The sequence below is a fragment of the Crocuta crocuta genome, unplaced genomic scaffold, assembly GCF_008692635.1.
Source record: "Crocuta crocuta isolate KB4526 unplaced genomic scaffold, BGI_CrCroc_1.0 scaffold332, whole genome shotgun sequence".
Lineage (NCBI taxonomy): Eukaryota > Metazoa > Chordata > Mammalia > Carnivora > Hyaenidae > Crocuta > Crocuta crocuta.
Genome location: NW_027532025.1, coordinates 668,900 through 693,710, shown reverse-complemented (window position 1 = coordinate 693,710; position 24,811 = coordinate 668,900). Strand labels below are relative to the sequence as shown.

The 24,811-nt window shown below is 38.5% G+C and overlaps 1 protein-coding gene and 1 long non-coding RNA gene across 2 annotated transcripts in view; one reads left to right on the top strand and one right to left on the bottom strand.

Annotated features, from left to right (window-relative positions):
- The window catches only part of PRCP (prolylcarboxypeptidase), a 72,368-nt gene that overhangs the window by 2,288 nt on the left and 45,269 nt on the right, over nt 1-24,811 (top strand). The window lies entirely within an intron of this gene.
- Nucleotides 5,989-24,811, bottom strand: part of LOC144241654 (uncharacterized) — a 25,257-nt gene continuing 6,434 nt past the window's right edge. The window contains exons 2-4 of the long non-coding RNA XR_013338145.1: nt 21,802-21,908; nt 6,167-6,290; nt 5,989-6,044 (exon numbers count right to left, since the gene is read on the bottom strand). This is a non-coding gene — a long non-coding RNA (uncharacterized LOC144241654). The remainder of the gene's footprint in view (nt 6,045-6,166; nt 6,291-21,801; nt 21,909-24,811) is intronic.

Genomic DNA, 24,811 nt, shown 5'->3' with positions numbered 1-24,811 from the left:
GAAAGAATGCAAGAGTCTGAGATTTGGCTTTTGGAGTAGAATAGATCAGCATTCCACTCTGCTAGCTCTGACATTGGGAAGGTTACAGGACCTCTCTGAACCCAGTTTCTTGATTTGGGGATTTTTGGTGGTGGTTAAATGAAAACAGATAACATGTTCCTAGCAGAGTATCTGACCGTGAGTAGACACTTATTAAAGTTGGGGTCATTGACCTATGTCAATATGAATTGACTTTGAATAGGATAGAGAGAGTGCATGAATTTGTAACTGAAATGATTTTTAACCTTGAAATTTACATTAGAGTTTCTGAGGAAGAGAAAGCATTTAATTTCAGCAGAGATACCAGGAAGTGGGTTTTTCTCAAGCAGCTCACTTAAATTCACTCTCTAGGCTACGGCTTACTCATTTATAAATGGAGAGGTTTGAACAAGGAATGACCTGTTACACACTGTACTGAGGAAAATTTAGGGCTCTTTGGGAAGCTGTGTCAGAGACGTGGTGGGTGGAGGCCACTATAGGGTGCTCCAGTAACCTCTATCTCCCTGACATCTTTGAGCCTGAACTTTATGCTTTGGTGTGTTTTATATATTGGGATTTTGTATACAACTATTTGCACAGTTTCATCAGTAAAGTAAAATTGAAGGGAAACTATTGGAATGAGTGTCTGAAATCTCTTTAAAAATGATGAAAAAGAGAACTAGCAGCAGAAAAAGAACAAAAGGTGGAAGAGACTAAAATATCTGTGAACACTTAATTTATATCCCTTCATTATAGATTACTTTCTCATTTCATTTTTTTTGAGAAACTTCCATATATGTATTTATTGCATAATAATGGTTATAGTAGTTACCAATTTTGGAATGTAGATTTTTAGTTGGGACTATGTTTATATAAACTCAACTTGATTTTTTTTCTTTTTAGTTAAAGCACATTAAATATTTATATGCCTTTTATTTTTTCTTTTTTCAAGTTTTTATTTAAATTCCAGTTGGAGAGCAATTTTAGTTTCAGTGTGCTTTTATGCCTTTTAATAATAAACATTATTATTACAATTGTAAGGCTCAGTTTTTATTCAAGGTTTAATTTTTATCAAACCTTGTAATGATTTTTCTTTTCTTTAAAAAAATTTTTTTAAATATTTATTTCTGAGAGAGAGCGAGCGAGCGAGCGTGAGCAGGGGAGGGTCAGAGAGAGAGGGAGGCACAGAATCTGAAACAGGCTCCAGGCTCTGAGCCAGCTGTCAGCACAGAGCCCGATGCGAGGCTTGAACCCACGAACCATGAGATCATAACCTGAGCCAAAATCGGATGCTTAACCGACTGAGCCACCCAGGCGCCCCCTGATTTTTCTTTTCTGTAGTTATATCTGTCCAGTTGACCAAGCTATTCCCAGCTATCCTTTTATGAACGTAAGGTCCATGAATAGTCTGGGTAAAAATGCCTTAGGGAAGGCCCTCCCTTTTGCCCCCCAACACACACATATACTTTCAGCAACATAGAATGTAGACTCAATTGAATTTTACAGTGCTCAGAAGTTCTACCTGGCGTACTATCTCTCTTCTCCTAAAGTTAAAGTCAAACCTGTATCCCAAATGAACTGTCCCCTCTTCTGTGAAGTGTTCTTGACTTTAGGGCAACTTAGTTGATTCTTTTCCACTCTGCACACTTACTATTTTGGTGTGTCCCCCATACCTAGACAACACACTCTAGTACCCAGAAGGGCCCACAAAAAAGATAAAGTACAAAATACATATTCATTGAGGGAATGAATGAATGACTATCCAAAAAAAACCCAAATAAGGCAAAATCTGCCATCATTTAATTGACACAAATCAGTTTTTATTTTTCTTTTCATCTTTTACTTCTATTCTTTATTAACTGTTTTTCCTCTTCTTTCAGAGTCTTCAAATGTTGTTGATTTTGTAGGAATATTTAATTTCTTTTATACGAAGTAACTAAATCAGGAGACCAAACAAGGGATAGTACCTCACTTGGTCACATCTGGGCTTTGGGTACATGTGTGATTCCAATGTTGTAAGGGGCTCCTTGGAATCCTTGGCTTGTGGTTACAAGGTTTCCCTCCTTCTCATTACTCTTCACCACTTACCCTAAGCCCATCAGAGTAGAATTTGAGTCCTGAGGACATTTTACTATGGGATGTACTGGGAAAAGAGAACGAATCCCTTGAGGCTCTCATTTTCCTCAGTGGTGAGTTAGGAAGTAGCATTCACTGTATTAGTCAGACTTCTCTACAGACACAGAACCAATAGAATGTGTCTGTGGGTGTCTGTATATCTCTTGTTTCACAGAGATTGATTTATTTTAAGGAATTAGCTCATGTGAATTAGTTCAAAGTCTATAGGGGAGGCTGTCAGGCTGGACATCCAGAGATGAGTTGCAATTTGAGACTAAGAGAGCCTGCTTGCACACTTCCTTCTTGCTTAGGAGAGCTTAGTCTTTTCTTTTTTTTTTTTTTTTTTTTTTTTTTTCTATTCAGGCCTTCACCTGGTTGAATGAGGTCCACCCACATTATGGAGGGTAAATCTACTTTGTTCAAAGTCCAATATTTAACTGTTAATCCTGTCTAAAAAAACACCATCATAGAAACAACCATAATGTTTGACCAAATATCCCGGCCCTATAGCCCAGCCAAGTTTACATGTAGAATTAACCATCATTTCTGCCAAAGTTGTTGTGAGGGCTAAATATGGTAACACATGAAAACGCATGCACAGTGCCTGGAACATGGTAGGAACTTAAGGAAAGTAATAGAGTAATGCTCTTTCTTCCCCACTCTGTCCTAAAACCACACTCTCATAGTGTTATCATTTCAGATTGATTCAAATGCATGACAGTTGTGGTAAGCCTCTTCTAGAAATTTAGTGGTCAGTCATCTGTACTTAATTATTCCTATTTAGCTACTGACTGATGTTTATGTTAGAACTCTGCATCTTGACGCAGCATTAAGTTAATGGCCACCGACTTCTGCAAAGCCTTCCTACAGCTCTTTCCTTGCCTGCTGTGAAGCAATCCCATCAGTGGGCTAAGCTATTTTTATTTGTGTTACAGCTCTACTTTCATTTCCTACTCCAGGTTCTCCTTTCCCACTCATGTCACATGTCACGGTGACCCTAATGTCTAGTAAAATATTGCTCTTTTCCTCCTCCTCTTCTTATTTTTCCCCCTCTTCTCCTCTTCTTATTAATTAGTTCATCTATTGATGGCTTTCCCCTTAAGACCTGGAGTATATGTTACAAATATTATATGACTTCTGAACTGATTTCTGTTTTTAACCAGGAATCAATGCCAGGAGGGGTCTTAGTGATCATGTAGTCCATCCCTTAGATATGATGAAGTCACTTTGATCTAAATTATGGAGAGTCGGGGTGTCTGGGTGGCTCAGTCAGTTAAGCGTCTGACTTCAGCTTAGGTCAGATCTCACAGTTTGTGGGTTTGAGCCCCGCATCAGGCTCTGTGCTGACAGCTCAGAGCCTGGAGCCTGTTTCGGATTCTGTGTGTGTGTGTGTCTCTCTCTCTGCCCCTCCCCCACTCGTGCTCTGTCTCTGTCTCAAAAATAAATAAACTATTAAAAAAATTTTTTTAAAGATTATGGAGAGTCAGGAACTTGATAGAGATCAAATACCATACAAGTTTGAGAATAAATTGTCTCTCATTACCTGAGTAATTCTAAACATCTATTTTTATAATCAACAAGATGGGGATAATTACACCATTCATCTTACAGATTTGTTGTGAAATGAGCTGGTATGTGTAAAGGGCTTAAATAGCACAGTTTATATCACTTCACCCAATAAAGGGTAAATATTTTTATCTTATCTTGTAGTTTCTTTATGTGGCTTTAACCTACCCCCCTCCACACAGAATAAAATATTTAAATCACACTTAGCATACCTAAAATAGTTATTTTGTAAAATATGAAAATCTTTATGAACTTTTCAGTTACATAAACGGTACATATATGTCTTTTTATCAGTGGGATATAATTTGATACACTTATAAATAAGACAAAGAAATGAACTATTTCCTTGTTTGAAACAATTTTCTTTTACACAAGACTGATACATAATGAAAAGCATATAAGCTATTTCTGTTATTTTTTTCCTGTGCTATTTTGTTTTTTGGTAAGTTGTGGAGGAGACAATATAATAGCGAATGCATCCTTTTAGATTTTGCAAGTATCTTCTCTTTTTGATAGTGATATTAAATCTAACACTATTTTTCTAATAGCTCTCAATGTTTTACTAGTTAATGCTAAAATGTAATTTCAGTAAAAATTAATTTTAAGGTTTTTCACTGTCATATTTATGTCCCTCTGCAGCATATTGCAAGGACTTTAAGTACTTAAACATTTTCAGAGTTTGGGTTCTAGTACCAGACTTGTTACTAACACATGTAATGACCTGGGACAAGTTGCTTACCTCTAGATCTCAGTGTAAGGTGTCTTATGTAAGATAAGAGGATTGTATCTGCCATTCTGTGAAACATTTGTAATTCTGTTCACTGAGTGGCTCCCGTCTATATATGGCCCTATATCAGGATATGACTATATCTCCTATATAGTGGGGATTTGAGTACAAGTTGTGTTTTTTACCATTGCCATTGGTTGCCTTTGGCACAGCATACATAAACAGTTTTTCCATCTCAACTTTGAATTAGACACAGAATTGTATCATGTAAAGAGTTTTTTAAAAGTAAAATTACTTAGCTCTACCACTAACACAGTATTTATAACACAGAACACTGTATATTTATGATGTTAAAGTTTATTTGGTTATGGGTGGATTGGAGAAGAAAGAAGAATCATAGGGAAGAAAAAGACCTTGATGATATGTCTTATCTTATTTGTCTTCATTTTCCTAGGGCATTGCACAGTGCCATCTACATAATAGTTCTTTTTTTTTTTTTAATTTTATTTATTTGTTGGAGGGAGGGGTAATAGCCCAGAGAAGAAGAGAGAGCATTCCAAGCAGGCTGCATGCTATCAGCATGGATCCCAATGTGGGTCTTGAGAACCATGAACCCATGAACCATGAGATCATGACCTGAGTTGAAATCAAGAGTCTATGCTTAACTGACTGAGCCCCCCAGGTGTGTCTACAAAATAGTTCTTAATAAAGATTTTTTTGAATGAAAAAATTGGCTAAAAATTAAAATGAGTAAGGAGTAAGAGGAGGGAGAATAAAATGAAACATGCAGTATATAAATGTCTAATGCACTGATAATACTGATAATCTGCTACTGTTGATTGAAAACTTTATATGCTCTCAGTTTTTTGTTTTTGTTTTTAAAGTTTATTTATTTATTTTGAGAGAAAGAGAGAGAGTGTGTGTGTAAGCAGGGGAGGGGCAGAAAGAGAGGGAGAGAAAATCCCAAGCAGGCTCTACACTGTCAACACAGAGCCTGACATGGGGCTCTAACTCACGAACTGTGAGATCATGACTTGAGCTGAAATCAAGAGTCAGACACTCAGCCAACTGAGCCACCGAGGCGCCCCTTATATACCCTAAGTTTAGAGTACTTAATAGACATTCATTTATTTAATTTTTATAGCAGTCCTATGATGTAGATGCTATTATTATTCAACTTTATAGGTGAGAGAACAATCATATAGAAATGTTGAATTACATGGTCAAGATGTGCTAATTATCTGTCTCCTCATTTTGTTTTTCTGAAAATAAACTCTAACGAGCTTCTAGTTCTAAAATAAATGTCATAACCTTGCTTGTTATACTAGTTGGGATAGGCTAGGTTATGTTGCTGTAGCAGAACTCCAAAAGTTTAGTGACTTAACTCCCTGAAAATTTATTACTCAATTTGTATTTCCATTGGGGTGAGCAGAGGGTTCCCTTATTACATTCACTTTGAGGCTAAAGGACTTATGGAAGCTTCCTTTCAACATATACTTTCATGATCACCAGAGCAGTGGAAAAAGAATATGGAATGATAATAAGTGTTCCAGTCTAGAAATGGCACATGTCACTTTATTTTGTAACTCATTGGCCCAAACAGGTTATATTGCTGCATCTAAGGACAGAGTGGGGAGATAAAAAAAAAAATACTGATTCTGGAGTACCTGTAAATCAAATAGCACTAATGACTACTGTACTCAGCCAGTTTCTTAGTCACCCACCCATCCACCTACTCACTGTTCATCTAATTCCTTTTATATGTCAGGCGCTGGACTAGGTCCCAGGAAGGCAGAGATGATTATATCCTGGAAGACCTCGCATACTTGTTGGCCACTTCAGTAACACATACTTAAGCTTGTATCTGAAAAATAAGGAAAAGGACTGATATATTTGTAATGCAGATTACTTCAAAAAGTCCCTGAAGTGAGACTGGTCTACTTAATATTTTCTTGCTCAACTTACCCTTATCATGGTACTTCACTGACCTGATATATATATATATATACACACACACATACACACACACACACACTGGAGCATGTGATAAATAAAGGAATTTATTTATTCACACTGTCATTCAGTAATTGAAAAAATTGTTTTGTCTGTCTTTTTCATAATAAAGGAAACAAAATTGATATAGAGATTTATGTAAAAAATCTGATGTATGCTTTGTAAGTGTTCATCAAAGGGACAATTTTGCATTGGCAGTGTGTATGTTATTGGGGAGTTTATAAGAATTGTTTTGTTTTATATTTTTTATTCTGATTCACAATTTAAGAAGAGTCATAGTTATTTATGAGCAGTGAATGAATAAACATTTATTTTTTTTTAATTTTTTTTTAATGTTTTTTATTTATTTCTAGGAGAGAGAGAGAGAGAGAGAGAGAGACAGCGTGAGCAGGGGAGGGTCAGAGAGAGAGGGAATCACAAACTGAAACAGGCTCCAGGCTCTGAGCTGGCAGTCAGCACAGAGCCCGACGCGGGGCCCGAACCCACGAACCGCGAGATCATGACCTAAGCGAAAGTCGGACGCTTAACCGACTAAGCCACCCAGGCGCCCCATGAATAAACATTTATTGATTGTCTTCTCTGGGCCAGGTATTATTTTAAACTCTTTTACATAACTGTTTTTAATTATTACCATCACTTTTAGAAACAGATACTTTTTAAAAGTTATTTATTTATTTTGAGAGAGAAAGAGAACATACAGGGGAGGGGCAGAGAGATGGAGAGAGAGAGTCTTAAGCAGGCTCTGTGTTAACAACACAATGAGGCTGAGTCTCAAGAATCATGAAAGAGATCATTCATTCTTTACAACAATCCTGTTAAATATCATGCTCATTTTTTAGAGGTGAAGCTATGAAAGTTTAGAAAAATCAAAAGAAGAAACATTCAAAGTATCCCACTTGTCAATTTGCTGGTTTCTTAATCCCAAATTGTAAATGATTTATCATATATCCATAAAAGGGAATATTATTATCTTTTGAAAATGATGGCCTTGAAGTATATCTGGTAATGTGGGGAGTATATCTGGTAATGAAAATGCAAAATAGAAAACTTGAACGTACAATGTATTTCCAAATTCATTTACTCAATTTTTGTTATGTTTCTACTTTTTGCAAGGCACTCTTCTAGGCACTGGGGGAAGAACACTCAAGGCATAAAAAAGAGTAAAGTGTTCCCTAAGGTGTTCCTGGTGGGAAAACTACTGGAGGTCATTATGGCTGGAAGGGTGTAGGAGAGAATAGTAGGGGATAAAGATAGTGAAGAGGAAAAAGAACATAAATACTTCTCTAGCAGAGAAGAAAAGTAAATGGCCTAGGAATATACAGTGTGATGCAGACAGCTTTGAAGTCTCCTACATATTTGTAAGACCATTTGACAGGCTGTGTTTTTCTCTACCTACATTTACTTTCTTCGATATGAGTGATAAGTTGTTGGAAAGTTCTTTTTAGCCAGGATTATCCTTTTGCCAAATCAGTAAAAGAAAGTCAGAGAGATAACATGAGGACTGAGGGGCATATGGAAGAGAGTAATTTACTCATTGACCATGACATTTAAGCCAAGTCAGAAAGGGAGTGAGGATGGGGTGAGAGACAGTGAAAGGTAGATTATATGAAGTTGACGGTCCTCTTTGCTTCCTTCAGTTCTCACTCTACTGCAGTCCTCATAGGTCACATTAATCACCTCTCCTCCCATCAAGCCACTTTTCTGCTCAGAGCCTACAATCGTTCCTTATTGTTTGCTTTATTTAGAGTAAATAACATTCAAGGAATGCTATAGCATTCAAGGCCTTCCACTTTGTGACCCCAACCCACCTTTCCAGTGTGTTAATCTGTTCTTCACACATGCTCATTCTTTTCCTGTTTCCGTGCTTTACCCCACATTGTTCCTTTGGCCCAAGTACCTTTCCCAATGCAGTCCCTGCTTTACCAATCCCATCCATTCTTTAAGCCGCATCTCAGATACTGTCTACCTCCTTCATGAGGTATTTCTTAATATCCTGGAAAGTGTATGATCAGTCCAATCTTTGTACTTCTCTCATGACATGTGTCTTATTCTAGCCTTGCCTTAAAATCTTTTGCACCCTTGTCTTACTCCCTTTTTAAAGCAGGAACTCTGTTTTGTAAGTATCCATAGTCCTCCATAGCATGCTGCCCATAGTTTTACGTAGTTTTTAGAGTTTTAGAGAGTATCATCTTTACAAATGCTTGTTGAATCTGTATCTTTCCCCCATTCCCTTTTCCTGCTTCTCTCCATATTGAGGTAAAGAAGGTGTGTGTGTGTGTTTGTGTGTGTGTGTGTGTGTGTGTGTGTGTGTGTGTATACAGGGAGGGCTATAGTATGGAAACTTGAGTCTCAATTGTCTAAAATCCTTTTGGGAAACACTAGATGCCAGGCAAATAAAAACAGCCCACTTCTTCACATTCTCTTATTTTGATGATCTGGAAGCTGTAACTAGTTATCTGTACTGACCCTTCTCCTCACATATGTACAGAGAAAGAATAACGGGAGGAAGTGCAGCAATTTCTGTTTGCTCTTTACGTTATGTATGGTGAGGGCCAGGGAAAGGGTAAAGAATGAAGATATTCTTAAAGTCTACTTCTGTGGCTGTTGTATACTGCCCATATTTATTAGAGAGCTAAGGTAAAAGGCAGTACTTTTTATGATTTGGGTTTTGCATTTGCAAAAAGAAGCCAGTTAGCTATGTATATTTGTAAATCCTTACTTTCTATTACTTATGTGTCAGTTCCAAGTTGCCACACAGTGCTGTGCCTGGAGAGGATCAGCCGTTGTGTCTCTGTCAAGCTCACAATGTTCTCTTTCTTGTTGCTCATGTTATGGGGACCACCCACGTGGGTCAGGGAAAGGCAGATTTATTAAAGTCCAATTTCCTTAGGAAATACATGCTTTAAGGAAGTAGTTTGTTGCAAGATCTACAGTGGAGTCCTGAGTCTTGGGTATTAGAGAAATCTATAAGCAGCAGCGGTGGCAAAGCAGAGACGGGGAAGCTGAGCAGGAATTAGGCAGGAGAAGGGAGATGATAGAGATTTCTGTCCAGGTAGAGGGTGTATCATGTATAAGATCGTAAGGTAGCAAAGAGCAGTCCATGTTGGAGGAACTGAAAGTTCAGTAAGACCGGGAGAGGCAAGAGGTGAGCCGTCAACAGTGTGAGGTCAGTATTGTCACTATTTCCATTTGCACACGCATGGTATGGCTATTCCATCTCTGAATCTTTCTTTGACTTTAAGAACATAACTTGGTGTTGAAGTGGTAAGGGGCAGAGCACTGCTCTGCTGACCAGAGTAAATGCATTCACCTTGTGACAGGTACTGCATAAGTGCTCATAGTATATTATCTTACACCTTGCAAGGAGGTACTACATTTCTTTTTATAGAGAAATAAAGGGCTCAGAGGTCAAATAATATTTCTGTGATCACGTAGCTAATAAGTGGTCGTGCCAGGATTTAAACTGGGCTCTGTTGACATCAGAGCCCTTGATCAATGTTGCTTCTGTGCTAGCTGTATTTCTGGAATAGACAGAAATGTGTATAATTAATGCCCTAAATTAGAGATAGTGTGGAAGTCACATTAAAATTTTTTTCAATGTTTATTTTTGAGAAAGAGAGAGACAGAGTGTGAGTCTCTTTTCTGCTCAGAGGGGCAGAGAGAGGGGGTGGCAGAGGTTCCAAAGCAGGCTCTGTTGCGGGGCTCAAACCCACAAGCTATGTGATAGTGACCTGAGCTGAAGTTGTACGCCTAACCGACTGAGCCACCCAGGTGCTCTGGAGGTCACACTTGTTAAGGAAACCTAGATTAAACAGTAATAAAGTAGAAAAAGAGGAATCTTAATTCTCCAGCACCAGGTTGGATACTTTTGGAGAGAAAAAAAAATCATAATGGAGGTTTTATCAACACAGAACTTTCTTCTGACTTGGCCTTTGTGTTACAGAAAGAATACTTTTACATGAATGGGCTTTAAATAAATGAACCATGTTAACAGCAGAAGGGAACTATGAAACCTTATAAGATATAAACTGTGAGATGTTTTTGGGTGGCTCTATACATTCTACCCTAAAAGGATTCACTGATGAATCCAAAAAGGTGCAATCCAAGGGAATAAAGGAGGAGACTAAAGTGGTAGAGCAGGAGTGAGGTCACTCCTTTAGAAATTGTCCCTATAAATTCGATGCTCAGTACAGTTTACCCTAGTTCCATTAGGAAATCCTCCTTTTCAAGCTTTCCCAACAGTCTGTGTACAAAATTGGGTTTGGAGTACATTGAAGTTCACATAAATGTTCCTCATCTATGCTGCATGGACTGGTCACTGCTGTATATTCATCTTCTACTCCACTTGCATGTTCCTCTCTTTTCCAGTAACTCAAAGAAACAGAGGTTACCCTTTGGCACTTGGGTTTTGAAAGTCTTCCTTGATTAGAAAGTCAAGTTCAGGGGTGCATGGGTGGCTCAGTTGGTTGAGCATCTGACTCTTGATTTCAGCTTGGTCATGATCCCAGGGTCATGGGATCAAACCCTGCTTTGGGGCTGTATGCCAAGCTTGGAGTTCTCTCTCTGTCTCCCTCTCCCTCCCTCTCCCTTTGCCCCTCTCCTCTGCTTGTGCTCTCTTTCTCTCTCTATCTAAAATAAAATAAATTAAAAAAAAAAAAAAAAGAAAGTTCAGTAAACCAGACCTAGGTATTTTGTTTTCTATAAAAGCCTGGAGAGTAGTCTCATCTTTAAACATGGTGCTTAGAATGATAGTGTTATCCTTCTGTTTAATAAAGTGTTATTATTTTAAAGGATATTAGACTGAAAATTTAAGCTAATACCTTTAACTACTTTTATGAGAAACCTGACTGTTTGAATCATGATTGTAATTATATTATTCTGACACCTAAAAGGAAATAAGTAGTGCTTTGAGATGTAGATTTATAATCTTCAGCATATGAGGTGATGAAAATGATGTCAGATTATTTTAAAATTCTTTAGAAATGGATATTTAATCAAGTTTTATTTCTGCGATATGTACTTTTCCTCCAAGCTGTTTAATTCATATAGAGATGAATGTGTACTAAAGGTATATTGCACTGTCACAGCACTGGGTAGAAAGTCAAAAGCAGAAACATATCACGTATCTGGCCACATGATACTTGGTGTGTAAGAAGCTCTTACTGTCACCAAGTCATTGCCTTTTTGCTGTCTTCAGTTCCATAATTGCAAAGTTTTTTCTTAATCTTACCTTGCAAGGTCATATTGTTTTAAGTGGCGAAACCAATGTTGCACTGTATGTTGACTAGGACTTAAATAAGAGTTTGAAAAGAAAAAAATATTGTTTTAAGTGAATAGTTTGAACAAATTGCTAAAGTTTTATGTCACAACTTCTTTTTCATAAGTAGTACTATTAAACACATAGCATACCATTGTATATGTCTTTGCGTGTATTTGGCACTGGTTTTAGACTGGGGAGGCGCATGCTGATAAAACCTACTCTACAAAATGTCTTAGTAATACATCAGCTCCTTGCTAGGCACTTGGCATTCATGTATCACCCAACTTGATCAACATAAGAGCTAAGATAGGTAATATTTTTTTTCATTTTATGTATAAGAAAACAAGCCCAAAGACATGAAGTAACTTGTTCAAATAGCTTTAACAGTGGGCGGAACTGGCACTGAAACCCAGATCTGTCTGCAAATTCCTTTCTCATTCTGTGACACCATAGGACATTCATTTGTGGTTTTCCGGAGCAGGGGGAAGCAGTTTTTGAAAGATAAGCTTGGTGCTGGTCAGATTTTATTAGTGCAAAAGCGTGTTTCTCTGTGTATGTACGCATTTAAGCCTTGCCACACACTGGTATTTTTGATAAGTTTTCCTGGTGGCATATGACTAGTGTGTTTGGCCAGCATCATTGTGATTTAATAACCTAATTTAAGCAAGGAACTACAACCCAAACAATGGCTCTGATTCAGCTCATAGGAAAGTGAGGAAGTACTTGTTATCATTTGTCAGTGAATTCTTATTTTTATGCAGTTTGAACCGTGGGTCAGACTGCAAACACTATCCTTTAAAACTGTCGGAAACCTTTGTCACTTCCTGAGCACTGATGGCCTTTTCCTTCGCGGGAGCAGCTCATGCAACAATTTCAGAAAGCAGTGATGATGACTCCCTTCTCCTTGGCCTAGGATGCTTCCTTTCTCTTAAACAATTGGCTTGAAATGACAATGACTGGTGTGGGTAATACAGATGCAAACAGGCTTTTTGTTTGCCTTTTTACATAGTGTGATTTCTAGAAAATGACCACTGTTTAAAAGGGATGGGAATTATATTTGCTGACTAGCTCTCCATGATCTCTTCAAGGGCAGCAACCTTGGGTCTCATTCATCTGTAGATCTGAGGAGGTCTAGTACCAAGCTCTGTACATGTGGAACTGAGCTGATAGAATGACTCTGCATGTCATGTCCTCTGTTATTGAAAACATTAAATGCAAATATCCAACATTAGGCAAGGTACAGAAAAGCCTATTGCTGTTGCATACACCCAGTGCTTTGGTTCATCTCTGAAGAATTTGAGTGTAATATGATGGAAATGAATGTTGGCCAAGATGCTAGGGGACTTACTCTCCAAAAAATATGGTCATGGTCTTTAAAGATTTCCAAAAGGGCTTTTTGCAGTTAAATTCTGTAACATTGCCAAACCCTTTTCTTGGTTTGAATTTATAGTCATTTATCTATAGTCTTTGTTCTCTAGATGATCTGCCTTCATTTCATACTCCAGNTGTTCCTCCGTCAAGTTCCTCCTAATCCTCCTATACGTGCAAACATATGATATTTGTCCTTCTCTGCCTGTGAAGATTTATTCTTTAAATACTTCTTTGATCTTCAAGACATCTGGCTTGTTTAGGACTTGCTTGTTCCCTTCTGCTTCTATTTCACACTCCAAATTCATTCACTGCCCTTTCTTCATCTTTGCTTACACACATTTAACAACTGCAGGCAACTCTAGTTGATTTGTGAATTCCATGTACTTTATTTTTAAATTCCAAACTGCCTGACCCCATGTTTCCCATGATATGTTGATTGCCCCATTCCTTGCTCAACTAGTGTACGCTTAGACAAAACAAATGAATTTTAGGATCAGCCTTTAAAAACATAATCAGAGAAGTAAATCTCCTAGAAAAGAATCTCTAATATTTATTATATATTGTTATTTATTATTGACACCGTGTGCCAGGTATTACACATTGGTCATGTCATTGTTTTGTATACACTATGCTGGGATGTGGCTGATACAGTACTGGGTATTTCTCTACTTAGAATGGTTTATCTTCCTCCTTTCTCTGCCCGGCACCCTTGTCCATCTTTCTGGGCTCAGGTCTTCTATCACCTTCTCTGTAAAACTTTATGGGACTGCTTTATTTCTCTTCCCAGGCTGGGTATTGACTACTGTTCCCTTTGTGCCTTCCATTGTACTTTATAAATGCTTCTTTTGTACTCAGCTACTCTGGGTTGCAAGATTTGTTTATATGTTGGTCTCCGTATTAGAATGGGAGTAGCCTGAGTGCTAGGACCACACCTATCAGTGTATTCAAAGTACGCCCTCAACAGTGGTTTAAATGAATTAACTGGCCCAAGCTGAGGTGATTACTCCCTTTTCTGAGTGCTGTTAACACTTGCTTTTATTTATATTTTTGTCTAGTACTACCAATATGACATAGACACTGTCCAATCAGAAGAGAAGCTAATCAGAGCTGAGGGTGCTTGCAGTGCTGTGGGTTAGTTCTTTAAACCTGAGGTCTGGAGAAGGAACTGGGACAGCAGGATCGGTGGGCACAGAATGGGGGCAGGCATCACTCAAGGTACTAAGATAATTATTTGCCAACTGGTATAGAAGGATTTCAATGTTGTAACTGGCTTAGTATCAGCCTTGGTTCTTCCAAGTAGTGAGTGCCTCAAGAATAGGATGCTGCTTATACTGGTTAGTATCTCTCATATGGCTATCTACTTGCAGCTGAGAGGTATGGGTATTCAAAGTAAGTTAAACTTTTATAATAAATATTAATGTCATTACATAACATTCCCTTCTAAAGCCCCTTTGATTTTTTTCACATTGCTGTTAATGGCACTAACCTCCTCCTGGTCATCCAAGATTAGAATATTTTGGAATCATCTGATTAATTCACCTTCACCTCTACACAAAGTCTAATTAGCCACCACGACCCTTCCAGGATTCCTTCTTAGTTCATGCCACTTACTTTGCATGTTCAGTGTTACTAGCTTTTCTCTACCCACACAGCTCCGAGCTAAACTATTACAGAAGCCTCTTCAGTCCCTTTGTTCTGTGAGCCTCAGTCAAGGCCAGCCTGCAGTGTGTTTTTTTCTTCCTTCCTCTTTTCTAATCCAGATCTTTAATGGGTTCTGCTTAAATCCCACCTCCTTAGGGAAACCTTCTCCAGTTGACCCAGCCTAGTATCAGCTATCCTTCCCAGGGCTCCCCTAGCACTTATTGTCTGTGGCATTCATTAACTATACGTTAACTTTCTGAAGTGGCTCTTGTTGCCTGAACTGTAATTATACTTTGGAATGTGATTTAACAGGTAGTTATCTCTCAAGTAGAAAGCATACATTCCCTAGAATTAATACACCCACTGGGGCATAATGATTCAGGACATTTGGAGTTTTAATAGTTTCCTGATAATTTAAAATTCTGTAGCCAGACTGCTGAGTAGCATGCAATTTATTTAAAAGAAATGATGACTATGACCTGCTAACTTGAGATAGCCCATGAATGGATCACAACCTCCTTTTTATGAAACACTAATGTAGACTATATGGTCTCTACAGAGATGGATGTTTCTACTACAATGGAGAGGTAAGGCCTAGAAGCAAAAATCTTTACTAGGGTGAATGTCAATTATTGCAAGAGAGATATATAGCACAAGATTTCAGATAAAGGAGCATTGCATGCTGATAACTACTTCCTATTGTAGGAAGAAGATTCTGTTTGGGAGACAGGGACTTGATATTTCTTAGAGTTTTCCCTTGGTAGTTAAGTCATTCCTTTTAAAGTATTTTTGTTTGTTTGTTTTTTGCAAGGGCAGATAGGAATAATATACATCCATGTCCTCTTTCTTAAAAGAAAAAATTTATGTTTAATTTTGAGAGAGAGTGAGCCAGAGCTTGAGTGGGAGAGGGGCAGACATGATCCAAAGCAGTGTCCAGGCTCTGAGCTGTCAGCAGAGAGCCCAATGCAGGGCTCAAACTCATGAAATGTGAGATCATGACCTGAGCCAAACTTAGATGCTTAACTGACTGAGCCACCCAGGCTCCTCTCCTCTTTCTTTAAAATTTTATTCCATTTCTAGTATTATTAATATACAGTGTTATATTAGTTTCAGGTGTACAATTTATTTTTCAAATGATACAACAATTCTACACATTACTCAGTGGCCATTATGATAAGTGTACTTTCTTTTTTTTAATGTTTATTATTGAGAGATAGAGAGAGACAGAGCATGAGCAGGGGAGGGGCAGAGACAGAAGGAGACACAGAATTTGAAGCAGGCTCCAGCCTCTGAGCTGTCAGCACAGAGCCTGATGCAGGGCTTGAGCTCACAAACCATGAGATCATGACCTGAGCCAAAGTTGGACACTTAACCAACTGAGCCACCCAGGTGCCCCTTGATAAGTGTACTCTTAATATCCCCTTCACCTCTTTCACTTGTTGCCCCACTTACCTCCTCTCTGTTACCATCAATTTTTTTTTCTATATTTAAGAGTCTACTTTTTCTTAGAGTTTATTTATTCTGAGAGAAAGAGAGAGAGTGAAAGAGAAAGAGCTAGTGAGCATGGGGGAAGACCCAAAGAGAGGGAGAGAGAGAGAGAGAGAGAGAGAGAGAATCCCAAGCAGGCTTTGCACTGTCAGCCCTGACATGGGGCTTGAGCCCACAGATCGTGAGATCATGACCTGAGCCAAAACCAAAAGTCAGAAACTTAACTGACTGAGCCATCCAGGTGCCCCAAGAGTCTACTTTTTGATTGTCTCTTTTTTCTTCGTTTGTTTTGTTTCTTAAATTCTGCATATGAATGAAATTTAATGGTATTTGTCTTTCTCTGACTTATTTCACTTAGCATTGTATTTTCAAGATCTATCCATGTTGTTACAGATGGCAAGATTTCTCTTTTTAATGACTGAGTAATATTCTATTGTGAATATATGCACCACATCTTCTTTATCCATTCATCTCTTCGTGGACATTTGGGTTGCTTCCGTAATGTGGCTATTGTGAATAGTGCTGCATTAAACGTAGTGGTGCATACATTCTTTGGGTAAATAGCAATGGATTATATGCTAATTCTATTGTTAATTTTTTGAGAAATCTCTATACTGTGTTGCACAGTGGATGCACCACTTTGCTTTCCTGCAGTAGTGTGAGAGGGTTCCTTTTTTCCCACATGCTCACCATCATGTGTTTCTTATGTTTTTGATTTTAGTCATTCTGACAGGTATAAGGTGATATCTCATTGTGGTATTGATTTGCATTTCCCTGATGATGAGTGATGTTGAGCATCTTTTCATATGTCTTGGCCATTGTATGTCTGTTTTTGGAGAAATGTCTGCTGCTCATGTCTTCTGCCCATTTTTTATTTGGATTACTTGTTTTGGGTGTTGAGCTGTATATATTGGATCCTAAACCATTATTGGATATGTCATTTGCAAATATCTCTCCCATTCAGTAGGTTGCCTTTTGTTTTCTTGATTATTTCCTTCGCTGTGCAGAAGGTTTTTATTTTGATTTAGTCCCAATAGTTTATTTTTGCTTTTGTTTCCTTTGCCATGGGAGACAAATCTTGAAGGATGTTGGAATGATTGATGTCAGAGAAATTACTGCTGTGCTCTCGTCTAGGATTTTTATGGCTTCAGGTATTGCTTTTAGGTTCTTAGTTCATTTGAGTTTATTTTTGTATCTGGTGTAAGAAAGTCATCCAGTTTCATTCTTTAGCATGTAGCTGTCTGGTTTTCCCAATACCATTTGTTGAAGAGACTGTCTTTATCCCATTGGATATTTTTTCTGCCTTTGTTGGAGATTAATTGGCCATATAATCATGGGTTTATTTCTGAGCTCTCTGTTCTGTTCCATCTGTTTTTTTTTTCTTTTTTGTGCCAGTACCATACTGTTTTGATTCTTACAGCTTTGTAGTGTATCTTGAAATCTGGAATTGTGATACTTCCAGTTTTGTTACTCTTTTTCAAAATTGCTTTGGCTATTCAGTCGTTTTTGGTTCTGTATGAATTTTGGGATTATTCTAGTCTCGTTCTATGAAAAATGCTATTGGTATTTTGATAGGGATTGTAGTAAACCTGTAGATTGCTTTAGGTACTACAGACATTTTAACAATATTTGTTCTCCCAATTCACGAGCATGGAATATATTTCCATTTGTGTCATTTTCAATTTCTTTCATCAGTGTTTTATAGTTTTCAGAGTACAGGTCTTTCACCTTTTGTTTGAGGTGTATTGTTTTGTTTTGTTTTTGAGAAAGAGCAAGCACACGATTTCATAAGTGTGAGATCATGACCTGAGTGAAATCAAGAGTTGGACACTTAACTGACTGAGCCACCCAGGCATCTGTCACCTCCTTGATTAAGTTCATTGCAGTTTTTGCAATCAACAAAATAAAAATTTTATATTTTTTAAAATAAAAAATATTTATTTTATTTGCAAAATAAAAAATTATTTTCTATGCAATTTTAAATGGGACTGTTTTCTTAATTTCACTTTTTGCAACTTCACTCTTAGTATATTTAAATACAACAGATTTCTGTGTATTGATTTTGTATCCTGTGACCTTACTGACTTTATTTATCAGTTTTGTAGTTGTTTTGGTGGTCTTTAGGGATGTGTGTGTGTGTGTGTGTGTGTGTAGTATTATGTCATCTGCAAATAGTGAAAGTTTTACTTTTTCCTTACCAATTTGGATACCTTTTATTTCTTTTTGTTGCTTGGTTGCTGTGGCTAGGACTTCTAGTACCATGTTGAATAAAAGTGGTGAGAGTCAACATCTTTGTCTTGTTTCTTACCTTAAGGGAAAAGTTCTCTGTTTTTTCCCATGATGTTAACTGTGGGTTTTTCTTATATGGCCTTTATTATGTTGAGGTGTGTTCCCTCTAAACCTACTTTGTTGAGAATTTTTATCATAAATAGATGTTGTACTTTGTCAAATGCTTTTTTTTTTTTTTTGTATTTTCTGTATGATCACTGATATAATCATGTGGCTTTTATCCTTTTTCTTGTTTCAGGTTGATTTGTGAATATTGAACCATCCTTGCCTTCTGGGAATAAATCCCACTTGATTGTAGTGAATGATTTTTTTAAATATGTTGTTGGATTTGGTTTGCTAATATTTTGTTGAGGATTTTGTATCTATATTCATCAAGAAATATTGGGCTATATTTCTTTTATTTGTAGTGTCTTTATCAGGTTTTGGTATTAGGGTAATGCTGGCCTTGTAGAAAGAATTTGGAAACTTTCCTTCCTCTTCTTTTTATTTTTGGAATATTTTGAGAAGAATAGGTATTAACTCTTATGTAAATGTTTGATAGAATTCACCTATGAAGCCATCTGGTCCTGGACTTAACATTCATTTTTCTTTATTCACCATTTTGTTTTTCTTCTTAGTGTTTATGTGCTTGCAAAGTAGCAGAGCTTATATTTGAGATTTCCTGACTTGGACTGTATTTCTAAACATTAATGAGCAAAGGAGAATATTGTAAGGGTGAAGATTTATTTCTTTTATAATAGTCATGCATTTTGAGGCCAAACAAAAATGACTGTTTTAAAAATGGGGAGCTCTGGGGTGCCTGGGTGTCTCAGTAGGTTGAGTGACCGACTTTGGCTCAGGTCATGATCTCATGGTTTGTGAGTTCGAGCCCTGAATCAGGCTCTGTACTGACAGTTCAGAGCCTGGAGCCTGCTTCAGATTCTATGACTCCCCCCCTCTCTGCCCCTCCCCTGCTCATTCTCTGACTCTCAATAATAAACAAACACTAAAAAAATAAAAAATAAAATAAATAAAAATGGGGAGCTCTAAGAGGTACTAGGCTGTGGGATGAAAATATTACTTGTGAATAGTTTACCTTGTCATTGTATGCTGCTTGGATTGTAGTTTTAAAGGGAGATAATGTCATATTTTAAGGAGTTTTGGGAGAATATAATTATTACTCTTGAGTAATTTCCTTCAGAATGTGCTGTTTGTTTTTCATTAACTTAGCTTTTTAAATGAAATGAACTTTTGAAGTTAAGATTTCCTTGGTTATATTCTTTATGACAGCGCTCTTCTCTTATAGAAGATCCTTTATGTAAATTTTACCTTTCATTATTTTTACTGCCTTAATGAGAACATAATTGCTACTGGGGAAAATGTATCATCAAACTGCTTTTAAGGTTTCCCAGGGATCGGGACACCTGGGTGGCTCAGTTGGTTAAGCGTCCGACTTCGGCTTAGGTCATGATCTCATGGTTCATGGGTTTGAGCCCTTCATTGGGCTCTGTGCTGACTGCCAGCTCAGAGCCTGGAGCCTGTTTTGGATTCTGTCTCCCTCTCTTTGACCCTTCCCTGCTCATGCTCTCTCTCTCCCTCTCTCTCAGAAATAAATAAAACATTAAAAAAAAGTTTCCCAGGGGTCATATGAACTGTTGTGAAAACATTCTTAAGGTTGTAATGTACGTGTGTGTGTGAGTGTGTGTGTGTGTGTGTGTGTGTGTGTGTGTGTTTAATACCACAAAGTGTGAGCCATCTGGGTGGCTCATTTGGTTAAATGTCTGATGTCAGCTCAGGTCATGATCTCGTGGTTCATGAATTTGAGCCTACGTCAAGCTCTGTGCTGACAGCTCAGAGTTTATAGCCTACTCTGGATTCTGTCTCCTTCTCTCTCTGCTCCTCCCCCACTCATGCTCTATCTTTCTCTCTCTCTCTCAAAAATAAACAGACATTAAGAAAATATACCATAAGGTGTAATTACTGATGGCTATCAATTATCAGGGTGTATTTGGTATAATTTGGAGCCTCTGCTGTGGTCAGGGATTTATATAAACACTACCTTGAATCCTTACAATCTTCTAGGGCAGATATTAACACCCCTTTTAAAGATGAGGCAACTTAGGTTCAGAGATGTGAAAAAAAATGTACTGAAACTCACCTAACTTGAAAAGTGGCACAATTGACATTTCAACTCAGTACTGTCAGGCAACAAAGCTGGGCTTTTTCCACTGGAGAAGCAGCCACTCTCTAGGCCTAGGGTTGTCCTGGAAAATTTTGTGGAGGGGACACTTCTTAAATGAATACTCGGACAGATGGAGGATGAAGTAGGGAGTTTTCTGTAATGGCATGGGTAGGAGAATATTCCAGGCAGGGGGAAATTCGTGTGCAGTGGCCTGGAGACTTGAGAAAACATATTATGTCAGACAGGTTTCTAGATTATGAAATAGGAAAGGGACAAGAGATAGAAGATGAGGTTGGAAAAGAGGTGGGCAGGGCCCCAGTAGAGGCAATATCATGTCCTCTGAGTTTGCCTTCATTGCAGCCTCCTATACCAGCAGTTAGATTGTGTCTCCTCTTTGCTGCGATAACAAACATCGTGTGCTACCTGCATTCATAACGGCATCCATTGTGTAGAAATAGTTTCATTGCTTGTTTGTCTCAACTGGACTGTGACCTCTTTTAGAGCAAAGACTATGCCTTTTATCCCTGTGTTTGCTGTAGCCAGGCACATGCAGTAGGCTGTCAGGAAGTAGTGGGAGGATGAAAGGGCCATGTCCTTCCTGAAGAGAATCAGTATTGAATTGGATTTTAACATGATAATTTTTAGATCTGTTCATATTTCCTGAGGCTAACACATCTGATAGAAAGATAACTGAGTGTCACTGGTAGACAAAAGGGGTGACAGCAGAGTTAACTGGTTCAGGTTCAGGTAGGCCACTTGGTCCTCTGGTGTCACATTACACTTCTCACTTTTTCTTTGCAATTCAACTCAACAGTCATTGATTGAATAGTGCTATACCCATTGTGCTTTGTGCTGTGGGGGTTCAGATGTGAACAAGGGAGAGGAGGCAGTATGATGTAGTGGGAAAAATCAACTTCATTAGAATTTTTATAAAGGACAAATGGGAGAATGTACATTTAGGCCTTAGGTGCAGCCTTTGCATTATTCACAGGTGCAAGTGGGACTAATACAAATCATTTTGATCAACAGATTCTAACATCTTATATAGGGTTACTTTAGTTTTGGGTTAATAATAGTATAGCAAGTATAGGATATGTGTCTATAAATAACTACCATGAAAGAGTACATTTGAGAAATGTCAATTAAAATTACCATAGAAGCACAAAGAAGGCAGGATGGCCAAGGACTGCTTTGCGTAGAAAATGGCATCGATTAGACTCCCCTGGACGTCTTCATGCAGTGACATACCTCATAAAAGGCTATGGAGATTAAAGACTTAATTAGCTGTTATCTGCCCTGAGACACCCTTCTGTCCATTGTATTAAAATTAGTTGTACGTCTGTTTTCTGTTACGGTTTCTGAGTGTTTGTGTGTTTGCTTATTTGTTGTCTGTTTCTATCATTAGACTAAGCACTGTAAGGCAGTGACCATATCTAGCTCATCCACTGTTGTTTCTGTAATACTTATCCATGGTAGACACTCAAGAAATGCTTTTAAATGGATAAATGACTGTAACCACTCACTGTCACTTCTCTGTACATCCTATTAACTCTGGGAAGTTTCTATTCAAGATGGTGACACAATGGCAAAAGCACCTGAAAGTAATCAAAGAAGCAACTTGGTGGGGTTTGAACTTGTTGTCATTGTTGTTGAGTTTTTTGGTTTCAGCTGAGGATATCCTTTTCCCTTTCCTTTATCTTTATTACAGGGTCCTTATCACTCAGACCGGGTGAATGCTGAAAACAATGAGTAGTCCATAGAGTGTATTTTTAAGTTGATGATTAAAGGTCTCTAGAGACCATGTTATAGTGAAGTCGGGACTGAGAACTTTGACGTTGGAGTTCCCCTGGAGGAAGAAGGTTAGGCAGCTACTTTTCTTCAGTTGCTTCCTTTTGTGGATGCTTTTTATGTGAGGATTTCATAAAGTTTAATATTTTGGAATGCTAAAAGCTTTTAAAATCTTGTATTATTCAATGTAATAAATATCATTCACTTTAAAGCAATCTCTGAAAGAAGAATGCTGTAGACTTTTGTGTCAGTGATTCTCACAGTGGACTCACAGGAGGGCCTCCATGGGGGAGGATGAGATGCATTTTAGCATGTTGTAACATGTAACAGAGGTAACAAGGTAAGGATCGTGGTCCCTGATGGCTTTTGTCTCATCAGAGGGGAACAGAGGCCATAAAGTTTAAGAACTTTGGAGTAGAGGCGCCTGGGTGGCTTAGTCGGTTAGGCGTCCGATTCGCTTAGGTCATGATCTCACGGTTCGTGCTTTCGAGCCCCGCGTCGGGCTCTGTGCTCACTGCCAGCTCAGAGCCTGGAGCCTGTTTCAGTCTGTGACTCCCTCTCTCTGACCCTCCCCTGCCCATGCTGTCTCTCTCTCTCTCCTAGAAATAAATAAAAAACATTAAAAAAATTATTAAAAAAAAAGAACTTTGGAGTCGCTCTTTGTACAGTTTCTTTAAATAGTTTTGGAGGAAAAAGGTGGAAATAGAATCTACTTTATAAACTTTCATTACATGCTAGGAGGAGCCTGATGGCCTCGGAACTCTTGCTTCAGTTTAGTGGAGCTGTTACTGTTTAGCATGCCCGCAGTCAGGGTCAGTGCTGAATCGGTTATTAAAGACCAGCAGTGGTGGTTCCAGTGGTTCGAGAGACTTTGTTTTGTTGATTGCTGTAGTGCATACACTGCTGATACTACACACTGGGCCCTTCTCCACTGTGACCTTTCTTGAGTATATTACGATTTTGGAAAGTGAACATCGTTATAGGTGTTATATATAGCAATTTATTTAATTTTTTTCAATTTTTTTTTTTTTACAAATAGTTTATTGTCATGTTGGTTTCCATATAACACCCAGTGCTCATCCCCACAAGTGCCCTCCTCCATGCCCATCTCCCCCCTCCCCCCCCACACCCATCAGTCCTCAGTTTGTTCTCAGTATTCAAGAGTCTTTCATAGTTTGCCTCTCTCCCTCTCCCCCACTATTTCCCCCCTTCTTCTCCCCCTTGGTCCTCCATTAAGTTCCTCCTAATCCTCCTATACGTGCAAACATATGGTATCTGTCCTTCTCTGCCTGACCTATTTTGCTCCGCATAACACCCTCAAGGTCCATCCATGTTGCTACACATGGCCAGATTTCATTCGTTCTCATTGCCATGTAGTATCCATTGTATAGATAAACCACATCTTCTTGATCCATTCGTCTGTTGATGGACACTTAGGCTCTTTCCATGTTTTGGCTATTGTTGAGAGTGCTGCTATGAACATTGGGGTACATGTGCTCCTATGCATCTCCAGAGAGGACATCCAGATGGCCAACAGACACATGAAACGATGCTCAGCATCCCTCCTCATCAGGGAAATACAAATCAAAACCACACTGAGATACCACTTCATGCCAGTCAGAGTGGCTAAAATGAGCAAATCAGAGAACTCTAGATGCTGGCGAGGATGTGGAGAAATGGGCACCCTACTATATACAGCAATTTAAAAGAGATCTGGGCTGGGGTGCCTGGGTGGCTTAGTTGGGTAGGCTCCTGATTCTTCATTTTGGCTCAGGTCATGATCTCACGGTTCGTGAGTTTAGGCCCTGTGTCGGGCTCTGTGTAGGCAGTACAGAGCCTGCTTGGGATTCTCTCTCTCCCCTCTTTCTGCCCCTACCCTGCTTGTTCTCTCTCTTGAAATAAGTAAATAAACTTTAAAATTTTTTTAGAAAAAGAGAGATCTGGGTTAAAACTTAGCTTATTTATCAGCCTTGCAATGATCTCTTATGTGGACCTTTTAGTAACCTATTTATTCTTTCTCCCTTAAAATAAATCATCTCCAGGCTAGCCTCCACAGAATAGCCAGAGTGATCTCTTTAAGACATGGATCAGAACAAGTCTTAAAGGTCTTAGGGCAGGGTGGGGTGCCTGGGTGGCTCAGATGGTTGTGTCTGACTTCAGCTCAGGTCATGATCTCATGGTTCATGGGTTCGAGTCCTGCCTGGGGCTCTTCATTGACAGCTCAGAGCCCCTAGTTGCTTTCAGACGCGCTGTGCCCCTTCTCTGCTTGTGCATGTGCTCTCTCGCTCTCTCCCTCTCTCTCTCACTGCACCCCCCCCTCCCCAAATAAATAAACTTAAAAAAAAAAAAAAAAAAACACACAGACATACCCATT